This window comes from Felis catus, chromosome B1, assembly GCF_018350175.1.
Source record: "Felis catus isolate Fca126 chromosome B1, F.catus_Fca126_mat1.0, whole genome shotgun sequence".
Taxonomy (NCBI): domain Eukaryota; kingdom Metazoa; phylum Chordata; class Mammalia; order Carnivora; family Felidae; genus Felis; species Felis catus.
This window is the reverse complement of record NC_058371.1, coordinates 84,047,537-84,072,483: the sequence shown is the minus strand read 5'-3', so window position 1 is coordinate 84,072,483 and position 24,947 is coordinate 84,047,537. Positions and strand designations below refer to the sequence as shown.

General features: G+C 37.5%; 1 protein-coding gene across 9 annotated transcripts in view; it reads right to left on the bottom strand.

Annotated features, from left to right (window-relative positions):
- The window catches only part of INPP4B (inositol polyphosphate-4-phosphatase type II B), a 764,537-nt gene that overhangs the window by 274,811 nt on the left and 464,779 nt on the right, over nucleotides 1-24,947 (bottom strand). The window lies entirely within an intron of this gene.

Here is a 24,947-nt window from a genome sequence, read left to right as displayed (position 1 = left end):
TTGCTGGAAGATGCATTCGAATGCGATTTTTGTAAAATGTGTGGCTTGTTTCTGGGTGTTGTCAGAGGGACCACAGCTTGCCCTCCCTACCACATACTACCCAAACTGAACTTATTAACATCTGAAAGTCACTAGAAGTTTAAGGAATCTTCCAAACATGCGGTTAACGGATGAAAAATGATATTCGACATTGCATAGTTAAATATGCTTGGAAGGGGGAAAATGCCATCACATGTTGGTCTGTCTATTAAGGTAAGTCTTCAGTAAACCAGTTACAAATGATAATTACAGGTAATTCTCCTGGTAAAAACAGAGTTTATCCTGAAGCCTGAGCACTATCCAAAAACTATCCAATAATTATTGAGTGTGACATGTTGTGTTGGTCTTCACTAGGTAAATGTGATCATCTTTCACATGTCAAAACATATTATACAAAATTATGTACATGAGAATAATCTATTGGCTTCTAAGCCTGAAAGAAAGAGTGGTAAGACAAATATAAGCACTCTTTTAGTTTGGATGCATCTAGTCTTAGAGTTCTCTAAGGCATGGATGTTCACACCACAGCTCTCTAGTCACATGGGTCCCTTTATGTTTAATTGGTGGCTCTTTCAGACTTCTAATTTCACTATATGAATGTGCCATTATACTAAATTCTACCAGTCATACAAGAGTCATGTGGTTCTTTGGGTTAATGGTGACTGCAAATGTGGCTCCAGAGTCACATAACTCTGAGTATCCCTGCCATTACCCACATTTTATTCCATTTCCCTTTCCAACCATTATAGAGATCTATTACAGGCAGGTGAAAAAATACCGAACAGCAAAAATACCTTTAGACATTCCCTTTGTCAGAGAGTCTCTCCAAAAGATACAGGCTCTGCTGAAAATAAGGGATGCTTAAACTTAGATCAGGGAAGTTTCAGGGAAGTCAAAGAGGTCTCTCTACTGCTGTTCTGAAAGTAAGTCCATCTGCCTTTCATACTCTTTACTTCTGGATTTTCCTGAAAGGGACACTAGGTTCCGAGAGGCAGCGCTGTTCAGATCCGGTCAGGCTTCTTGTACTGTACCTACCAGCCAAGTCTGATCCTGGGCACTTACCTAAAGCAATAAGGACTAATCTCCAAAGAAATGCACAATTAAAGACCCAGGCTTTATTTATTTATTTTTTTTAGTATTAAGTTTTAAGTGTTAAGATGTTTGGATATTTTTAAAATAGAATAAAGAATAAAGGAACTCTTTGCACTGAAAAAATACAGTGTTAAGATGTGTTATGGGCACTGAAGACATTAACTCATGATTTGCTAAGTAATTGCTCATTCTTTTTTTTTAAAGTTTTTTCTAATGTATATTTATTTTTGAGAGGGGGGGGAGAGAGAGAGAACGAGCAGGGAGGCTGCAGAGAGAGAGAGAGAGGGAGACACAGAATCTGAAGTAGGCTCCAGGCTCCTAACTGTCAGCACAGAGCCCCATGCGGGGCTCAAACTCACGAACCGTGAGATCAAGACCTGGGCCAAAGTCGTATGCTTAACTGACTGAGCCACCCAGGTGCCCCAATATTGCTCATTCTAAGTTGAGACCTCTATTCCTGCTATCCTGCAGGAGGATACTATAAACGTATCAGTACATATAGTGCTCAATTCAAATATCATGTATCTATAATAACAGTTTTTTATCAGATCAGATCAGACCTTTACTACTGCTTCCTCCTGCCATCACCCTTCTTCTTCTCTACCCAAATACTGAAAAATAATTGTGCCATCATTTTGAAAAGTGGGGAGAGTCATTAGAGCTGATCCTTTGATCCCAGAATTAGACTTACATTAAGTATGTGCTACCCTAGAAACTTTCTACCCTATAAATAAATAACAGAAAGCTTATAATTGATAAATAAGGGTAATAGAATCCAAGGAAGTAACAACTATGCTTTCTGGACCAATAGGTAATTATTTCAGAGGCACATGCATTATTTTCTTTACTTGTATTATCTCATTTAATTCCTATAGTTCTGGTGTTGTATTACTACTTTGTCCATTTTACAGGTAAGAAAACTTAGTCTCAGAAAACTGGATTAATTTGCCTAAGGTCAATTCAACAGCAAACTGCAGATCAGACACTATATGGTCTACTTCCAAAGTCTGTGCCCCTTCCATGGCTGTGTGCCTCTTCTGAACCCAGACTGATGGTGACTTTAATTGTCTTCCCTAGGGCTGCTTAATGAGAGTTTTAAAAGCCAAAAATCTATTAGCCTCAGGGAATAGAAACAGACACAATTTATCACATTGCCAGACTCAAAAACACCATCCTTATGTATTAACAGCCCCAATTAAGACCATAGTCATGAGTTAATGAACAAGCCATTAGAGAGAGAACAGTAATATCAACACAGGCACATGTCTATTAATCTGTTGCTCACTGAAAGTCATTAGTTCTACACTATAAGGCTAAATAATTTCTAGGTAGCTTTAAAACAAAATTATTGCAATATCACTCAGTATTTTAAAAGATCATTTATAACACAGGCTTTTCTAACCCCAGTCAAAAGAAGATCACCATGCCCTGGGTAAAGATCAATTGATTAATAAAATCAGATGGTGTGTACAGGCACAGAGGGGAGAGGCTTTTAGTGTATTTATCCAGTGAGGTGTTTTCATCCCCAGGCAAAAATGGGATAGCTGAAATAACTCTATTCTACTATTCCGCTACTTTCTTCACTGTAGAATTCTACCAAACTATCTAAGAGTTTTGTCAGTGGGTCTCAGCATTAGCTGTAGATGACAAATCACATGGAGAAGCTTTCAAAATGCTGATGCCAGGGCCCCACTTGCTTTTGCTCCTGTAATTGATGTTTCTAAATCTCTCAGAATTTTCTTCCATTGCTTTCCCTTACTATTTAATCTTCAAAACAACCATATGAGAAAACTGAGGCTCCAATTTCAAGTAACTTCCAACCTGTCAGTAGAGGAGCTAATATTTCAATGTGCATCTGCAGCATCCCAAGACCAATGCTTTCAACACCTCATTGTATTGTCTGCAACTTGAGCTGAAATCATACTACACATCTACACAAAAAACAATGAAGGGACATTGAAACAGAGTTCCCAGTTTCCCTGTAGCAGAGAGCAAAGTGAGTGTGGCATCTCAAACAGGAAGTAGGGATGACTCTTTTCAAAGAAGCACTGTTACAAAGAGGCCAGAGTCTACTGCATGGCTCAGGCAGTCTTGTCTTAAAAGAGCAAAGGTGTTCAATTCAATATGGTAAACTCTTCCCGGGAAGGTAATAACAGTACATAACAATGTTTCCAAAAGAAAAAATGTATTTGACGTTTCAAAAGATTGACTTACAAAATTGGGAACACAATCTCATTAAGTTGAGGTTTCCTTTTACTCTCATAAACCAGGTGCACATTGAATCCTGCGACATGTGAGTAGTAGCTAGGACATAAAATGCTTGCATTTTATATCTTATTCAAACTATATATCGGCAGTTCTCTAGTAGGTACAATCAGAGAATCTACAAGGTCAAATTATTTTCATAATAATTCTAAGACGGTATTTTCCTTTTCTACCCTTCTTTCATGAACGTACAGTGGAGCTCTCCAGAGCCTTCAAGAAATGTAATTTCACCAGACATTGCACACAGAAGCAGACAAGAGAACTCAGTTCTCTGCTATTAATTGGGTATTAAAGGGATTTGCAAAATGGTAAAACAATGCCACACTCCCAGTATACTTTAGTTTCCCAAAATAAAATAATTTCAAAAACATGTATTATTTGGCTAACCTGTAAGGGGTTATTATTAGTTATTTTAAATAAATTGATAAAGATGTAAAGTATTTTTGAGTTTTAATTTCTAATGCGGTAAGCATCCATAGTTACTTTAATTAAAGCTGGTACATCTGTACTATTTATTTAATTTTTAAAAATTTGAGTAGAGTTGAGTACAGTTGTGTAGTGATTCAACAACATCCATAGTTATTAACCCACATAACAGCCTTTTGAGAGTCTTTACTTTATTTTTTTAAATATTTATTTTTGAGAGAGAGAAAGAGAAAGCGAGCACGTGAGCAGGGGAGAGGCAGAGAAAGAGGGGGGCAGAGAATCCGAAGCAGGCTCTGCGCTGACAGCAGAGAGCCAGATTCCAGGCTGGAACTCGCCAACCATGAGATCATGACCTGACCCAAAGTCAGATGCTCAACTGACTGAGCCACCCAGGCTCCCCAAAGCCCTTCGAGATTCTTGATATTGAAGAGTATAAAAAGGTCCTAAAACCAAAACTTTGAGAAACAGTGGGACTGGTGATCCTGAACATTTGGGATTTGTCTTTCATGTTTACTAAGTCAGTCTTACCATTTTTAGGCAGATTTTTGCTTCAGAGTCTCTTTCAGAGATGGATGTGATGTTTGCTACATGCACCCCTAATCCAGCTACTCTGAATCACTATGGTTCCTTGAACTTGTCTTGTTCCTATCTCCCTCCACACCTTTGCATATGCTGGTCTTCTGCCATCATTAAATTTGAGGAATATGGTTGCAAATACAGAATAATCGCTTCATGGACTTATAATCTTAGCATTGACAAGAGACAAAATACCAAGCTGGATAAAGTAGTAAGTATACATGAAAGTAAGTTAGGGTGATAGGATGAAGTGATAGCTGGATGGGGATACTTAGCTGTGGCAGATAAGAGTGGGTTTCTCGGCACAGGTGACTTTGATTAAGACCTACATTAAAAAAAGGTGGCCAGCTTAATGAAAAATCAGAGGGAATAGTATTCTAGGCCAAGACAGTATTAAGGGCAAAGGCCCTGAGGCCAGACTGACTAAAATACATGGCTGAATAAAGGGGAAAGAAATGGTCTGAAGAGTCAAGGAAAGGCAGGACTCTAGTAATGTAAGGTCTCTTCCAATTACAGTGGAAATCTCTTGCAGGGTTTTGAGCCAAGAACTGATGTGATCTTTTTCATGCTTTAAGAATAGTGTGCTGTGGACACCTGGGTGGTGGTTAAGCATCTGACTCTTGATTTCTGGTCAGGTCAGGATCTCACAGTTTGTGGGTTCCAGCCCCGCATTGGGCTCTGTGCTGACAGTGTGGAGCCTGCTTGGGATTCTCTGCCCCTCCCTTCCTGCTTCTCTCTCTCTCTTTCTCTCTCAAAATAAATGAATAAAACTAAAAAAAAGAAATAATATTGTGCTGATTCTATATGGAGAATAAACTGCAGAAGGTCAAAATAGAAAGGATGAACAATTAGAAGTCATTTGTAGATTAGAGTTTTATTACCATTATTCTAGTTTCTCTAGAGTACAGGTTGAGCTAGGTATTTTAGGTTTTCTAAGGATAATCATTGGCTGGCCTCAAGTTATTTTGTTCCAAATATTTATAAAAAGCACTTTGATACTGACAGAGAAATAAAATTGGTATATAAATTTCCTGTATATATAATTATATTCATCTATGAGAATAATAATGCTCAACTAATCAAAATAATATTTGTGGATGAATAATTATTTAAATAAATTTAGTGCTAAATAATAAATGTTGTAATAGTTACATTCTATTTCTGTTACGGATATTAAAGAATAGCATAGCTTTTGAAATACAAGAATATTCAGAAGAAGCTTGGTACCTTAATGCCTGACGGAACTTAATTCCCTGAAAAAAAATTATGAACAAACTGAATAAGGATAATAGAACTATAATTACTGAAAAAACCCCTACAAATAAGATGGCTTATGGATGGATTCAGTACTTCTGGCAAGTCCCTGTGACAGTAGTAATTTAGAAAATATCTTTGTATTTGAACCATATCAGCAGTGATTCAAAGGCCCAATGGCAAATAATGATGCCCACATGGGAGAATCTGAGAAGAACAGTACCTTTAATTTTGAAGCCAAATCTCTCCTTTCTAGCAAAAAAGACCTATTAACAGGACGCCTGGAAAGCATCTTTATACTTGGACACAATTGTACACATCCCTGGGCCTGACTTAAAGTATATGTTGGAAATCCACCCCTGGGTGGATTAAGCTAAACTTGCAGAATATTCTACATCTGCACTGGAGTAACAGCTGTCTGCGAGATGGCTTTTCCATTTCCCAATCACAGGTTTTCTGTCTATTTTGCAACATGAACTGGCAGTCAGAACTAAGTACACACACACACACACACACACACACACACACACACACACACAGGAGTACTCAGTAAAACAATTCAATTTCATTAAACTATAAGTATTCAACAAATACCGAAGTATTCCTATTCTCTCAAACCATTCATGGCTTTAAAATATATCTTCTCAAATATCTGAAAGCCTTAGTGTCTCGAGGAAACACCTGAAATATAGCATGTTAACACTTAAGATTCTTAACAACTGGAGTATCTTTGGGGTGCCTGGGTGGCTCAGTCAGTCGAGCATCTGACTTCGGCTCAGGTCATGATCTCATGATCTGTGAGTTTGAGCTCCATGTTGGGCTCTGTGCTGACAGCTCAGAGCCTGGAGCCTCCGTCAGATTCTGTGTCTCCCTCTCTCTCTCTCTCTGCCCCCTCCCCGCTCACAGTCTCTCTCTCTCTCTCTCTCTCTCTCTCTCTCTCTTTCTTTAAACATAAATAAACATTTAAAAACTAAAAAAAAAAATAACCAACTGGAGTATCTTTGTCAGTTGTAATGCATGTTTTGTGCTTAAAGTAAGTTTAGACTTCATGGAATAATACTTATAAGTCTCACTTATAATTCTTGCTGCCCCAATGCCAAAGAGGCAGGCTAAATTGGAGCTAATTCCAAAAACTTTCAGAGGAAACTATTTGAAACTAAGTGCACTAAACAAAGTCCATTCACAGTGACAAGAGAAACAAGGGGCATTTTCATAAATTCTTCTTATCAAAAGTTGTACTTTTACCCTTTCCACTTCTTAGAGTGAATTTTCTTTTGATGTCAAGAAGCAACTTTCAAACATTCTCAGATAAGGGTGTTCATGATTCCACAGACTAGATGGGATCACAGGCAAGAAAATTCAAGAGCTTTAATCTAATCACACTGAATGGGATTCTGCCTTTAAGGATAGTAGTGTGCAGGTAAATGTTTAATAGCTGGTTCTTATCGGGTGGGGATGGGAGGGGAAGCTATTATTTATAGAGTGTGCCAATTTCTGTAGAGTAAATTCTCCCACCCTGGCCTGTTGCAAGCTAACGACTTGAAACAATGGACTATTGGCCTTAGGAAGAGATTTTGCCGTGACCCCAGGACTGGTCCCAGCCCACCGCCAGGGGTCACTGGGGAGAAGTGAGCACAGCAGAGGTGCGAGGGATACAGACCCACCCAGGAAACCGAGAGCCTGGCTGTGGGGAGCTCAGGCATCTGTTTCAGAAAGAACTTAGTATAACACAAGTATACTTCCATCAGCAATTTGAAAACAAAACCATCTTTAGTTTCACATCTCAGGGGCAAGACCATGTCTCAGAAACCAATGATTTTAATTTTAAACTCAGCAGAATTCAAATGTCTCAGAGTTGACCTAGCACTATTTATTCAATCAGATTCTCAGGAGCTGCTGAGAAATTCTTTTTAAAATCAATGGAAACTTTGGCCATGGGAAAGATACAGAAGCACACAAAGAATGTGGCTTATGACAATTGGTCTCATGACATATCTGGGCTCCGGGGCCAATTTTAAGTGCCCTGGCAGCAAGTACTGGATGCTTCAAAGTTTTCTCTATCTTTGGAGTCTTTGACTGTGGTCTTTACAAGCCACAGACCGTGCTATGCATCAATGTTTAGAAAGGTATGTTCACTGAATGTATCACAAAGCTGAAAAAAACCCTGAGGTTGTCAGTAAATCCCCCGGTCCATAAATAGACATTCATTACCAGGATGTCTAGATTAGATTCTAAACTCTTATGGAAATCTTCCATTAAGGAATTTAAAAACTTTGTTCCTATTAAGCAAAAAGAAATTTCTTTAAGCGAATTAACCATGCTGATAATTTTACCTCCTTAAAAAAGCTAAATTTTAGAACAGCTGTCTTGTACAAGTTTTATTTCACAGTTTATTCCAAACCAAGCTATATAATATGACAGTTTGTACTTACAGTACCACGTTTCAGGGACTTCAGAACATTTTATATTAAAAAAAAAGAAATTTATGATACTATAATGAGACTTTATTCTTGGCCTTTTTTCCCTTTCTTTAAAATAAAATGTAAGTGGGGTAAACATGGCTCAACATTCAGTACAGGCTTTGTAATAATAGATTGCTGGCCTTCACAGACACATCGATATTCATAAAAAGAGCAATGGCACAGAAAGCATTAAATGCTATTCTTAAATCAAAAAAAGAAATATTTCTCAGTGACCTTGGGACATGAATAGGTAAACTTATTAAAGGAGAAGAAGAAAAACACATATACTAAGGAAGTAAAAAAGAAATAGGGAAAAAGGAGGATCACATTCACCATCTTGAAAACCCTTATCAGAGCCTTTATTAATTTATGAGCTAAGGAGTGTCTCGACCACAAAAGGTGTTACAACATTAAATCAACAACTCAAAAAACTTTTGCAACATCGGGGCACCCAGGTGGTTCTGCCGGTTAAGCGTCTTGACTTTGGCTCAGCTCATGACCTCAGGGTTCCTGAATTTTGGCCCCACATCAGGCTCTGCACTGACAGTGTGGAGCCTACCAGGGATTCTCTCTCTCTCCCTCTTTATGCCCCTGCCCCACTCTCTTTCTCTTTCAAAATTAATAAACAAAAAATTTGCAAAATGAAAATTTTATTTTTCCAGCTTTATTGAGGTATATTTGACAAACAAATATTGTGTATATTTAAGGTATAAAATGTGATGATTTGATCTCTCTATGCATTGTAAAGTGATTACCACAACAAGCTAATCAACACACCAATCATCTCACATTAGTTATCTTTTTTTATGTGTGGTAAGAGCACTTAAGATCTTTCTTAGCAACTTCCAAGTATATGGTACAGTATTGTTAATTATAGTCACCACACTAGACATTACATCCCCAGAAATTCATCTTATAACTGGAAGTGGGTTTCCTTTGAGCAACATCTCCCTGGTCTCACAATGAGCTCAAAACAGAATAAGGCCTAAACGCAAAAGTTTTATTTTTCCTTTAAAAATTTTAAAGGATTTTTAAAAAATGTTTATTTACTTATTTTGAAAGAGAGGGAGAGAGAATTTAAAGAGAGAGAGTTGAGAGAGAGAGTTGAAAGAGAGAGAGAGAGAGTTGAGTGAGAGAGAGAGAGAGAGAGAGCACACAGGGGAGGGACAAAGAGAGAATTCCAAGCAGGCTCCACACTGTCAGCACAGAGACTGATGCAGAGCTCCATCACACAGACTGCAAGATCATGACCTAAGCCAAGATTAAAAGTCTGAGGCTTAACCAACTGAGCCACCGAGGCACCCTTCCTTTAAAAACTTCAAAAACCTTGGGGTGCCTGGGTGGCTAAGTTGGTTAAGCGTCTGACTTTGGCTCAGGTCACGATCTCATAGTTTGTGGGTTCAAGCCCCAGGTCGGGCTCTGTGCTGACAGCTCAGATCCTGGAGCCTGCTTCAGATTCTGTGTGTGTCTCTCTCTCTGTTCCTCCCCTGCTCATTCTCTGTGTCTCTCTGTCTCTCAATAAGAAATAAATGTTAAAAAAATTAAAAAATAAAAAACTTCAAAAACCAGACAAGTACCCACAATGAAACCTGGAAACACAGAAGATGGGTTACCTGGGAGAACTTATCTCTGGTGCATTCTGATCAGAGCTGTGAGGAGGGCATGTGGGTCTGTCCACCTGGATTTGCTAGGGTCATAATTTACTCTCTGTGCTCTTGTTCCTCAAAGTGAGGTGTTGGATGCACAGCATTGGAATCACTTGAGAGATTGTTATAAATGCAGAATTTTAGGGCCTGCCCCAGACTGCTGAATTACAGCCTGCATTTCACAAGCTCCTCAAGTGGCACTAAGTACATTAAAGTTTGAGAAATCCTGGAGCAAAGGATGCATTCTTTCAAAATGGAGGACAGTTTGGTAAAAGACCATAGTTTCTGTTTCCATCCTTTATTTTTCATAATCTGTTTTGTAGAAATTAGGGAAACTGGAAAATAATAGTGCATTAGTTAAATATATATAAAGGTATATTTTGTGATGTTATATCACTAGAGGGTTCCCATATATGAGAAAAAAGAAAGAAGGACTTGTACATAAATGCCATATAATTCAAAGCATAAGTTATCTGCATGATTTTGTCATTATTACAGGGTTAAATTTACACGTCTTTTGGTTTTTGGTGTTTCCTTGTTTGTTTGTTTTTAATACACGCTGCATTTAGGCAGTTGGTGAACTGCCTGTGAATACTGAATGGATAATCGATTCTTTAGGGAGCAACCACACCTGTGGCAAACATGCCGGCTAAAATTTTGGCCCCCTCAGATCTCCCAGAGATGATGCCTATAATTCAAGGAGACTGGCTGATGGTTTGTCTGCTACTTCCTGGGAAAAATGTGGAAAAAAAAAAGCAATGTCTCTCTAAGCATCCAAGAATTCCCAAAGCAACTGGAGGAGTTATAAAAAGAATGGCTTTTGACCATTTCCATGGGAGCGTCTTCACTTTGCCCATTTTCTTTATTAATAGTAACTCAGATTAAACCTGTCAACAACAAAAACAAAACCTCTAGTGAACTGGTTCCTAAGGTCTGCTTGTAGTCCAGAATGCTTCTCTTCCCTAGCTTCAGCTCAGGTCCTGTTACTGTTCTAGCCCAAGCTACCTTGTGTTAATTTTTCATCCTACTTTGTCAACTATCGTATTCTTTAGAATTTAGCTGTTCTTTCTTGTAACCCCAAGCTTCCACGGGTACCTTAAAGGTGATTTGCTTTCCATATACCAGAAAGAAAGCAATATCGGGGCAAATCTAATGTTTATTTACTACACATTCAGATTTCTTATTATGCTATTCATGTTCAAATTCCCAACAGCTAAATGCTATGTAAAATTTAAAAGTAGTACCTTTAAGCACCCTTGGGAGACAGGCAGTATCAGTCATCAAACTGCAGAATATGGAGAAGGAAGAGTCAATTGGCTTTTAAAAGCCAATTGTTAACCTATTTTTTTCCTTTTTTAAATGTTTATTTTTGAGAGAGCGAGTAAGCATGCAAACACGAGTTGGGGAGGGGCAGACAGAGAGGGTGAGAGAGAATCCCAAGCAGGCTTTCACCATTAGCACGGAGCCTGCCGCGGGTTTTGATCTCACGACTACAAGATGGTGACTTGAGCCGAAATCAAGGGTCAGACACTTAACCAACAAAGCTACCCAGGCACCCCAATGTTAATCTATTTTTATCAGAAAGAAAACTGTATAATCATATGTGCACAGTTTGAAAAGTACAAATTAACACCAGTATAATCACCACATCTGGAAGAAATCCAACTTAGCCAGCAACCTTCTTTCTGAGACTTTTTCCCAACACAACCACAACCTTCTCCACTAGAGAAAATCATTGTATTTTTGCGATGATTTCTTTTCTTTTCCTTAGAGCATTACCACCAAAAACGCACCCCTAAAGAAAAGAATGTGGGCTTTCTGTTGCCCACCTTTTCACTTAACATAGAACACATAAATATCGTACGCATTCCTTTGTCTTGCTTTGTTAACTCAACGTTTTTTTTTTGAGATTTGTCCAAGTTGTTGCATATAGCTCAGGTTCATTTATTTTCAGTTCTTGATAGTAATTTATTGTGTGACTACACCACCATTTATTTACCCCTATTACTGTTGATGGGTATATAGATTATTTCCATGTATTGAAGAACGAATTGTTGCTATGAAATTCTTGTGTGTGTATTCTGGAACACATGTATGAATCACTTTCTAGAGTAATTACCTAAGGGAAGAATTATTAGGCCTTTAGAGATCACATCTTCAACTTGACAAGAAAGCTAAATTGTTTTCTAAAATGCTTATATCATTTACCTCCAACCATATGCAAACCTTACCTCTTTATCAATGCTTGAAATTATTAGACTTTTAAATTTTTTGCCAACAACTGATATGTAATTGTACCTTTTCATAATTTTAATTAACATTTCTCTGATTGCTAATAAGTTTGATTTCCAAATGTTTATTAGTCATTTAAGTCATCTCTTTTGTTAAGTGCTGATTCAAACCTTTTGCCATTTTGTTCTATAGGTATTTGTCTTATTTTTCTTATTTTTCATAGTTGTCTTATCTACAGGTGTCCTTTACACATTTTACATATACAGTGGATCTTAGTCTTTTGTAATTTATATGTGTTGAAAATGTTTCTGTAGCCTGTCTTTTCACTTTTTTATGGTGACTTTTTCACCTGACTTTGTTAAATGTTCATATTTGAAAGCATTAGGATAAGGTGAGGAAAAAGTAGTATATAATCATACACCTTTAAAAGAATGTATCTGATATCAGGATCTCTAATTTTGCATTCGAAAAGTGATCTATCAGCACTTATTTACCTGCTTTCGACTATTTAATCCCCAAACTGTCAATGTATTGCTTTGTAAATGCTTTTAAAACTCTCCACATATGTCTGAAACCTTGCTTTCCATAGAATTCTAATACCTTGATGCTGACCGATACCTAACAAATACTCTAATAAAAAAATTCAGTTGATTAAGTGTCACATGAGAGACTAGCCATCTAATTGTGCTAGTAGTTTATAATTACTGGCAACCTAGAAAGAACAGCTTGCATATAGAGGTCTGCTCATTTGCCTTCATACTGGCCCAACTAATGAGCAGGCTGTTTTTTGTTTTTCCTACCTTTCAAACTCAACAAAATAAGGCTCTCAAAGCCTAAATGCCTCATTAGTATTATATATTTCTATTAATGCACTTTGATTATCACAAGCCATAAAAACAAATTGCATTTCAAGGTTCTAATTTCCATATGCTGGAATTTTTACCAAATGTGCCAGATCCTATTTTGCTGCTCTAGATCCCATATTCCACCGTTTTCTATCCTCTCCTTCTATCTCTGGAGGCTAAGTAAGCTCTGTGGAATACATTAAGGGGCTTCCTTGTCCTCTGGCTTTCAGTTGCGTTCTGATGGTGTGAGCCCTGGCAACAGTTTCAAGGCCCCAGAGGGGAAAAAGGGGTCAGAACATATAAGCCCTTGGCTCTCTTCCTGCAAGGTAGCTTATGGCCAGCCATGCACCTGGACCAGGCTAGCCTCCACTCAAGTGTGTTTTCTGGAAGCTGCCCCTACCTTCTCTCTTTCAGACCTAGGAGTGATAATAGCTCTACCATTATTAAACCAGGTTACAACACTACTTCTTGTGGTTCTACTTTGCAAAGAGTCCCTTTGTAAATAAACCCTCCTGGAATTAACCTAATTTGCAAGTGCCATCTGTTTCCTATTGGGACTGTGACTGATACAGACTTAATAGCCATGATTGTGTGCAAAAAGAGAAGCAAAACAAAGCATTAAGGTAGATTATTGGAAGTGCTGCTTTCCTGGGTTTATACATAAAGCACAGAGAAGTACAAGGACTCTTTTCTATGGAGCTAACAGACTAATCAGGGAGCACAACAATTACATTGGGTCCTGGGAATATAATACATAATTAGGACAAAATTATTCTTCCCCTTGGAAAGATGGGTTCCTTGGACGGCAGCAGGTTGTAGAACCCAGTTATCTACCCACTGAACAGCCTTCAGAAGGGTGGGGGAAAGCACTTCCCTCCCACAATTCTTCACACCTTCTTGCTTAACTCATCCATTCTCACTACCATATTTTGCAACCAAAGAGGACATTATTGAGTGTAGAAAAGTGAAATATGTTTCAAGTGACCCCATGAATTCTGGCTCTGAACTTCATTCAGTTTTTTTTCTTTATCTGTTTTTTTTCTCCTTCCCTAAAAAAAAAGGCAATTCGGTTGGTGCTTATTCATCTATTCCGTGTTGTATAGATCTCTTATTTTCTCACGCTTCGATACAGTATTAAATAACACAACGTTTCCCTCTTATTTGTAGTTCATGCAAAACTGAAAAGCAATTATTAAGCAAAGGAACAAATTTAAATTAGCTACATGAATACCTCAGGGTGCTACAAAGAAATATTTTCATTTCTCAGCTACAAGACTGTCTTCTTAACCACAAAGCCTTATTATTTATATACTACAGAAATGAAAGTCCCTCCAAGCTAGGGTATATTTAATATCACAGAAAGCACATCAAAAACAGAGATCTTATTAAACTGAAATTACTACCTGGAAATACATAAGGTGTATCTGGTGAAGGGAACAGCAGTAGGAGCTCTTCCTGTTCACCTACAGGAAAGGCAGCCTAATTTTCACAGGGAAAAGGCTTAAATTGAGGATATCTGTAGCAGGGGCAATAGGAGATATGAGAGGCAGTCACTGTCTGCCCTCTGAGTAAGGATCTTCCCCTTCTTTAAAAACCAGGACTGCATGCAAGGTCCTTGTCTTTAGCCTGCCAGCACAGAGGAGCCTCTCGCTTTATGCTTCCCCTCTGTTAGCAATCAATGACAGGACTAAAGGGACGGTGATCCGAAGGCCCCTAAAGCAGGCATGAAATCATGGAGGAGCTTTCCCTAACTGGCCTTTACCATTTGGAGAAAAACAGAATTGTAGATCTCCCATTTTTTTCATCTCCATTCCTAAATAAAAGAACCTAAAACCTCAGAGCTGCAACATCATACTCCAGGAACTTAAAGTGCGTTTCGTGATGCATTTGCCATTATTTTACAGAGATTCTGAGGATAAAAATGAAGATCTGCTTTTCAAACAGATAAACACTACACAGTTCTAGTGGCTTACTAGCAAATATATAAATATACTTATTTGAGGGAAAGCCACTTTCCTCTTTCCCTTGACCCCATTCCTTACTTTATTGAAAACAAAAGTGAGTCTCTTTATGACAGTGTTATTTGGTGTCTAATTCAATACTACACTCATTTATGTTTCTAAGCAGATGTGATAAAACATACACATAAGGGGTGAAGGAGGATTAAGAAAGTCCCCATGGGATGCCTGGGTGGCTCCATTGGTTAAGCATCCGACTGCAGCTCATGGAACCATTTCATGGTTCATGGGTTCGAGCCCTGTGTCAGGCTCTATGCTGCCAGCTCAGAGCCTGGAGCCTGTGTCGGATTCTGTGTCTCCCACTCTCTCTGCCCCTCCACCTGCTTGTGCCCTGTCTCTGTCTCTGTCTCTCTCTCTCAAAAATAAATAAAAACATAAAAAAAAGAAAGTCCCCAAATGTAGAAATTACACCACTTAAGTTACCCTTTATAAAGTTATTGAACCACATGCAGTCAAGCCCACATGGTTGTATTTCATGTTATTTGTATTTTATGTAGATAGGAAAATATAGTAGTTAATACATGGGTATTTAAGTTAGTAACATCTAGCTATGAATCCCAGCAGCTGTGTGACCTTGGTTAATTCATACTTAATGCGATTGGCAAACCTCAGGGTGGCTTCATGATCCCTGTCTCCTGGTGTTCCTGTCCTGTATGCTCCTTGCCTTGAGTGTGGACAAGACCTGTGCCTCGCTTCTAATCTAGAATACGACACAGGTGACAGAATGTTAGTCTTATGATTGTTATATTACATGGCAAAGATGATCAGATATCACCTTGTGATTATATTACATTACATAATACCCTTTTTTTAGCAGACTGGCGCCAGAGATCCTCCTTGTAGACTCAATGAAGTCAATGCCCATGTTGGACAAGCTCATATGGCAAAAACCTAAGGGTCACAGTTGTACTGCCACAAGTAACTGAGTTCTGCCAAGGACCAGAATAAGTGAGGACACAGATGCTTCTCTGGTTGAGCCTCCAGATGAGATCATACCCTGGCTAACACATTGACTGTAGACCCTGGGCAGAGGATTTGATGAAGCCCAAGTCCTGATCCAGAGAAAGAGTGTGAAACAAATATGTATTATTTTAAGATGCTAAGTCCGTGATGATTTGTTATACACTTACCTAATCCTCAGATTCCTTACATGTAAAACGGAAATAGTAGAACCTCCCAGAATAGTCGTGAGCATTAAATGCAATACTTTTTTAAACACGTACATCCAGGATCTTACTCATGGATAGCTCTCAAAAATAAGCAGTAATATTATCACTGCTAGCATACAAGAAAGCTAAATCTCAGAAGAGTGAACACAAGATAAAGCCTTAGGAAGACGTGAGTTCTACCGATGTTCATAGTGAAGATGCAATCAGAGAAAGTACTGATTGACCAAGAACTTGACAAATTCATTTTTATTACATCTGATTTTTGAAACAGCAGTAAACAAAATGGGGAAATGGAAGAAATTGGTCTTGAGCCCCTCCCTTCATCTTTTCAAGCCCTCCCCACTTTTCTCCCCCCACACTCTTTCAGCTCTTACATGCTCAGTTTTTCCTAGTAGCTATGTATGGTGAGGATTAAAGAATCTATCTCAAAGTAGGAAATCTTATAAAAGCTTGAGCCACGACAAAAACACAATTGCTTCTTCTGCCAGAATATAAGAACTGCCGCATATTTGCACAAAGGGTTAAATTAAAATTACTGGGAAATGTATGTAAGAATATGAACATTTTCATAATATATAACAATTTCAAAACGGACTTCATACATTTTGTATAGAGAAATCTGCTGAAAAAGCATTCAGGTTCTTTAATGGCAGTCTGAACTATCTTCCTTACTGCCTTGATCTTGAAACTGAGCTTTATTTATTACTCTCATTTTGATTTCAGATCATTTTAATTACCAATAAAAAGCTAGTACCAACACTGAATGGATTATTACTTATGTGGATGCATTTAAAGCTAGAATAGTTAGTGGCCTCATTCCAAAGGTTCTATAAACCATTTTTATAAGTGAATGCTATCATAAAGAAATTTGGAAAGAAACCCTGTTATTAGTTGGAGAAAGGCAAAGCAAAGGACGACGAGTACTTTAAGTGTGTCAAGTACAAATCAACACCATTAACCTAAAAGTGTAATATTTCATCCATCCCTCAATTTCATTAGAAGAGGAATCATCAGTGAAAAGATGAAGGATTTCATTTCTATCCTGTCACTTTAAACAATGAATTAGAAGACATTTGAATATGGGCAGTGTAGAAGGCCATGGGAAAGAATTTTATAGTCTCCGTTCATTCCTATAGAGCAAACAGGATGCTTTCCAGTATAACCACTCACACAGGAACCACTGAAATTGATATCCTAACTGGCAAATTAACCAGGATCTCAAGAACTAAGTAGACTACGTAGCCCATTCCAAGGGGTATATTTCATATTCTGTAATGACAAAGATTTTGGTACTCTAGAGATGAAGTGATAAACATTTATTTAATGGATTATAAGAATATCTTTGCTTCTGAGCTCACATAAATCCCTATGCCTGTGAAGGCTTGAAAAATACTTGAAATGTTATAATAAATCAAACTAATGCAAACTTGCCTTTCACTAAAATGAGGAATTAGAGTTTTGCCTGTATTTTAAATATGAATTTCATAATCAGAGATCCTAGCTAATTGGGAAGAATGACTAACAGTCCCAAAGCACCCCAAATGTCTTTTATGCTTCCTTTTATTAACCCTATATTCTGAGGCATTTACCTCATCAACTTGTATGCCGATGAAGTCCAACAATTAGCTATTAGTGATAGCTCAGCCACTAACTAATTGTAAATTAGGTCAAACCACTTAATCTCCTTGACACTTTGTTTGTCTGTAGTAAAAGGAACCATTTCCTTTACTCGTGTTCTATAATCTATATAAAGTGTTTTAGGGGCCCTTTACCCAATCTACAGTTTGGTTTGAGTTTAGCAACTCAAAAAATCGCATCATAATGGGAAATGTAAATGTGGCAAGTTTTCCTATTTCCATCATGTCTGTTCAGCATAATCATAGAGTTCACAATTATATAGCATCTACAAATAAATTTACATGAATGGAAAAAGATACCAGACAAAGCAAGAAAATCAACTCCTTTTCCAGCAATACACTCATCAGTCGTCCAAGAAACAAGAACATAACTTTGTTTGGCAATGTGATAAACACATCACTTAAGATGTTGATATTTTTTCTTTAAAACATAAAGATATGAAATAATCTTTAATTTCCACATTTCTTTTGTCATTTTGTGTCATTTCAGTTACCACATAACAATATTTTCTCTAGCTGGAGTACTTTAAAATAAAACATTGTTCTCTTGGTATCTATCACCTCATTTGATTTGTAGAGTGCTTTATAAGCTCTCCTTAAATTATTCTAAGCTAACTTTGCTTGTTTCCCCTTATTTCCATGCAGTCTTAAATTCACAACTTAATAATACTGAAGTGCACCTAACTCATTTATATTTGGGGAAATATGCACAATAAAAAAATCTTTATGGAGGCATCTGTGCATTACAAAGTCATAATATTATTCTTTAGTAAAAGAAGTGACATTGCATAGTAGCAGATGTACTTATAACTAATTAGACTCTATTACAAAACACTCTAAAGGTAACGGATTTCTAGATTCTTCTTGATGAGAAGAATCTATAGTGACTATCAGAAAATTCTTTTCTGATTTAAAAAAAGCCATAGTGAGGAGAAATAATGTTGAAAATTAAGCATTTGAAAAATAGTGACAAGAAAAAGGTTCAGAGAACAGTGCATGCTCTACATTCATAAAAGTGTGACAGGAGGCTCTCAAATGCTAGCTGTGGCTAACAGGATGTGGCTACATCACTCAGTGCACATGACTGGAAATGGTACACAGGCATACAAGCAACTACTTGGTGGAACATCGAAACATGAATCGCAGCCCCGTTAATTAGAAAGCGTAGAATCTAAGCAGAGGTAGAGAATCCATTTAATTCAAGTCAAACTTAAATAGTTCATTTCCCATAAATTCCAGTTGTCTTCATAAGAAAACATTCACCATGAATCACATCAGAGTTAATTTAACAATGATCACAAGAACCAGAATAACCAAAGAAAATAGAGGGTTTATGCTTACACAGATTGGGGTTTACAATTGTCCATTTTCCCTACAATTGCTAATGCTTCTTCTTCAGTGTATACTTAGCCTATTAAGTGAATTTTTGGGTAAATGGTTTCTTGATCTTCCTTTTTCTCCTTTGTGGTTGTGGCAGCTTGAGCAAACTGTTTCTCACCTCAGCCGTCCACCTCAGTTTGCTTATGCAAACACACAGTTATAACTCATTAAGTAATGCATATATAGTCACAAAAACAATGAAATGGAATTGTAGAAAGAAACAAACAACAGTAGAAATAGCTCTAATTTATCAGACATCATCATCATCATTTTATATAGTGCTGAGCTGGGCACTTAATTTAAATAGACGTTGTCTCTGCAACCTAGGAATTTATGAAATAAAACATAAATAACATACTCTCATTCTATGCCAAGAGGAGAAGAATATAGATTTACCTTGTGGGCTTCCTAATTAAATCTAAGCATTAGGACTGTAAGATAAACTTGTCATTAGCTTTATTCCATATCACTTTTCTTCTTTTTGACTCTTGCTCTCTATCACTCAATAATTTAAGAAGACTTTGGGAATGAGAAGGCCTACAGAAGGTATCAAAAAGGCAAATGTCCTCAAATATTAAATAACATGAAATAATGGAAGCTGAGATGAGACTAGAAAAAACAGACACATGGATGATGTGGAAAAGGATAAAAGTCTCTTATAAACCAAACTAGATAAACAAGACAAAGAAGTTAAAAGGTACTGTTTGCATGAGCAAATAATCAAAAAGTGTAAATTAAAGCCAAGAACACAAGAAGAATGAAGAATAGTTAAAAAAAAATTATAATAGAGGTCATGGGGCTGTTTAGCACAATATTTTTTTTCTAAACAGAATTATGGCTCTACCGACTCAGCAAGAAAGACCAAATTAAGACAAATCTTAAATAATTCAAACCTACACTATGTAAATAATTGAAACATTTGGCTTAAATTGGAATCTTCCAATACCTTTATTTAAAGGTGAAATGTTGAGGGGCGCCTGGGTGGCTCAGTCGTTTAAGCATCTGACTCTTGATTTCGGCTCAGGTCATGATCTCACAGTTCATGAGTTCAAGCCCTGTGTTGGGCTCTGTGCTATGTCAGCGTGTAGCCTGCTGGGAATTCTCTCTCCCTTTCTCTCTGCCCCTGCCACACTGATGCTCTCTCATTCTCTCTCTCTCTCAAAATAAAGAAATAAGCTTAAAAAAATAAAAATAAAGGTGCAATGTTGAGTAGCAGTAGCATACAAGTGCTGCACAACAACTTGCTAAGAAGCAGAGCAAGTACCACAAATAGAATCTTCCCCACTTGAAAGGACACAGAAGGTAAGGCCTAGCCAGTGATCTGGCTACCCAATCACTGACCAGATCTAGTTTCATGACTGATCCGGATGTAATAGGTTTAAAGATACATGTTTCACTAAGTTCTACAGTTGCTTTAATTTTACACTTTATTTTGTGCCAAGCCCTTACAAGAACATTGAAGCCACCACTTTGCTGACTAACGTGTGGTCTTGAAATGCTTAGATATGCAACCACATTTGATATTTTATTTCACTTGATTTAATTAATTTAATGCTATTCTATTGTAAGTCCATATGGTAAATAACATATTTTTCAAATCAGCCAAATGAGTACTTAAATAAAAGATTGATGTCACTTTAATTTCAATGTTAATAGGTATTTGACAAATATCTATTGATTATCTACTATGTGCCAGCCAATGGGACTAAAATTCTTTACCTAACTGTTTAATAGGGATAACATAGGGAGAGTCTTGGTTTTTTTTTTAATGTTTATTTATTTATTTTGAGAGAGAGAAAAAGAGAGAGAGGAGGGGCAGAGAGTGCTTTGCCAGCACAGAGGCCAATGTGGGGCTTGATCTAAAGAACTACGAGATCATGACCTGAGCCAAGACCAAGAGTCAGATGCTTAACGGAGCCACGGAGATGCCTCCATAAGGAGAGTCTTAAAGAGTCAGGGTGAGTATGCATTACTTTTTCAGATTAAAGTACTACAAACTTTCCAATTACCTGACTATTACTTGGCCAGTGCTCTGAGTGGAAAGTACAGCCCTTTATCACTGTGAAACACTGGAAGTATTGCTTCACGGCTAACACACAAAGTGAAGGTCGGAGTAGCCAAGTCAATACTTGTTTGAGCACGTGCCTCAGGGTCAAAAAATTCACAATGAAATTAATGTATTCGCTGTTAGTTGAATTAGCAACAATGCTATTATTTTCACTTAACTTCCAAACTGGACAAATCAAAGTGAAAAATATTAAAATTCAATAAAAACATGATTTAGGGGTGCCTGGGTGGCTCAGTCAGTTAAGCATCTGACTTAGACTCAGCCCATTATCTCACGGTTCATGAATTTGAGCCCTGCTGATAGCTCAGAGCCTGGAGCCTGCTTCAGATTCTGTGTCTCCCTCTCTCTCTGCCCCTCCCCAACTTGCATGCGTGCTCTCTCTCTCTCTCTCAAAAAAAAAAAAATGAATAAACATTAAAATTTTTTTAATAAAATAAAAACAAGATATAAAATAATTGATTAAAATAACTGAACAAATGATTTCCATGTGAACTTTTCTCCTGAGACCTCTCTGATAGCATAATATAAAAGACTGAAAATGAAATACAAAAGCATTTATGAGACAGGGAGAGAATCCACTAGATGAACATTTTCTTCAGGAGATTTAGGTCCATGTATAATAACAAAGGTAGTTCAGCAATAGGGGAAAATCTCCTTTAGCGAGTAGCAACAGGGTTACAATACTCCTATTTGGAGGTTAAATATCCCCATCTTAAATCACAACAATTTCCTGATCATCTGAGGGAAGGAAAGGAGAAGACAGGGAACTATAATTATCAAAAACATGAGAGAATATCTAAACACAATAATCCATAAATTTTGCTATATAATTATGAAACAAAATCACAGCTCCATTATGTGACTGCATACACATCTGCACATTTAGGCAAAGTGCACACCAATAACAAAGATAAACTATGAGCTTCATCTGATGCATCCTCTTCTTCTGTCTTGAAGCCTTTACTTATGACATAGGGTGGGGTGAGGCAAGGGCATTAAATCTGAGGAGGGGGCATTGCAAAGAGTCCTAACCCAGCCTTGCCACTACAAAGGGGTCACAAGGAGAAGGCTTTATTTCCATCAGCCCCTGATCAATTTCTCCATCATTAATTCTCTTGGCAGAGGATGAGAAATGAGTTGACTTTTGCCATTTTAATGAGGTTAAGGCACCCATCATCCAGTCACTTCAGTGCTTGGTCTTGTTTAAGGAATATATTTCATTTTGGGAATATTTTGCCTTAGAGGAAGTATCATTAACCAGTCAATTGTGGACCCAAATCAGGTTAATTCTGGAGCTCCAGTACAAGCTACCTGACGCGCCTTCGGATCCTTTCTCAATATAGATGATTAAGGAGTCATTGGAAATCATCAGCATGTAGAAGACCTTTTCTCTATTCTCTCTCTCTTTTTTTCCCATCTTACAACTAACAAGGGCAAATATGGGATGTAAGGAAATGAAAGAATCTCTCTCTCAGTATGAGCTTAGTGACACACACATCTAAAGTAATATGGCTCCAGGGTGGCAAACCAGAACTGGCTCAACCCAGGGCAGCGGTTGTCTAAAATACCCCTAGTGAACACTTTGAAATAAGGGTCATTCCCTGTAAGCCACAGCAGGTTAGCAGAGTAAAGCTTTATCTGTTATGAGAATTCCTATGTCAACTTCAGTGAATGCCTACTCCCAGGGGCTGTTCTGCCACAGACAAAAGTGATGTCATGCACCTCACAGCCAGCTCAATGCAGGGAGCTGGAGGCTGATGCTCTGAGAACCTGGTATTTACAGCTCAGCCTTGCCAGCACCAATGAGGTACGCAGAGCAGATGTTATTTTCCTCATGTTTTTACACTCGTTTGGAAAGAAAGATTTTTCTGTTCCTCTTCCAAATGTCTACCACATTTGGCTCTTTATTAGCTATTGTTACATATTCTGTGTAGTAGCCAAGATTATTATGATGATAGACCTTTATTCACAATGTGAGTTAAAGTACACTATCTCGGGTCAATGATCAGCAGTCTGTCTTTATTTAGACATAATTTTGACGTCTTAGAAGATACCTCATCCTTGACATACCTCTTATTATTTCCCCTCAGAGAATAAGAACAACTCATAAACAAGAGATAAAAGCAAGATTTGTGAATCATTTTCCAAATGGGGGTGGGGAGAGAAAGATCACATTAAAGGGATGCCATTTTTTTGTATTGTTTGTTATACTCTTTTTGTAAGTTGGATTCTTGGGAAGAAAAATCTGCTTTCATACAGTAGCTTAGAACTAATAGTTCCTCTAAGAGAATAAAAGTCAAACTACCTACCCCCTTACCAAGTAACTTAAAAACAGAAAGAGATTTGGACACTAGGAGAATCTCATGGATCAGCTTTTCCATTTTCTTAAGGAGACATAAGAATATTATATTTAATTGAAAATCTAAAATAGACTTTTTCAACATCAATAATTTACAAAAATAAAATGTTTTTTAAAGATTTATTGTGCATTGACAAAATACTCTTTGAAGTGGGAGATTTTGTGAGCAATAAAGGACACATTGAACGTAATACCAAAAATTTTCCTTTGTAAAAATCGCATCTTTTTTTAAGTTTATTTATTTTTTTTGGGTGGGGGGAGAGGGAGAATGCATGCAAGCAGGGGAGGAGCAGAGAGAGAGAGGGAGAGAGAGAAAGGGAGAGAGATAATCCCAAGCAGGCTCCACGCTGACAGTGTAGAGCCAGACACAGGGCTTGAACCCACAAACCTCCAGATCATGACCTGAGCTGAGATCAAGGGTCAGATGCCCAACCAACTGAGCCACTTAGGCACCTCAAAATCATATCTTTAGACCCTCCCCACCACTGCCAAGTAATCAAGGAATCGCACATTTCTTCTTTATTTTTCAGATCACTTAAAAATAGACAAAGAATTTTATGCTCAAACAATTCTAGATCTTCCTGAAATCAGGATTGCCAGAGAAATTGTTAAAAAAAAAAAGCAATCATCATCAGTATCTGACCAGAGTATCTGTTTATTCTCTTAAATGTAAAACAGAAACAAGTGGTCTTTTTAAGATACTCAATGCACTAAAAATAACCATGCTGTAGGAACCAGACTGTTACCACCACAATCAAAGCTACTTCTTATGCTCTTAAATGCAATTAAGCCACAGAAAAAAATTACCATGAAATGTGAGGCTAAAGAACTGGGGTTGAATATTGCTTTCCACTGTTAAGAACAGCCTATTCTATCAGCCCTACTATGAGCATTCAGGGATATGCTACGTCATCAAGAACATACGATATGCTCTTGATTTATCTAAGCAAAATAATAAACGTGGCATCATTGTCACACTTTATGTTCAATAATTAGTGTCCATGTTTTAATTACCATTGCTCTAAGGTACTTTCAAGATCAATCAGAGCACATAACACATAATATGCAATATTGCTCTTCTTGAACATTCTTCCAAGTATTTTCTTTGGCAAAATGAACAAAAAAGCCTACACCAGTTTCTCTTAAACATCACCAGTATTAATGTAATTCAAATTCTCACTCAGTTGCCCCTTACCCTAGACTCACCTCATTCTCCATTAGTGCTCTAATTCTTACTTTATTAGAGCAGAATAAGCGTATCATTCAGAAGCCATTGAGCCTCGATCCTAAGAGTGCCCTTGCATGGAATCAATATGAAGTGCCCTGCTATTGGTAAGACGTTTGATAACACAGAAGTCAGTTAAGGATACCTAAGCCACAACTGTTTTCCACGATTTAGAAGGGCAAAATGTTAACGATACTAAAAGTCTTCCTTTACATTGCAAAATTATATTCTATATCTGTATCTCAATTTTCAAT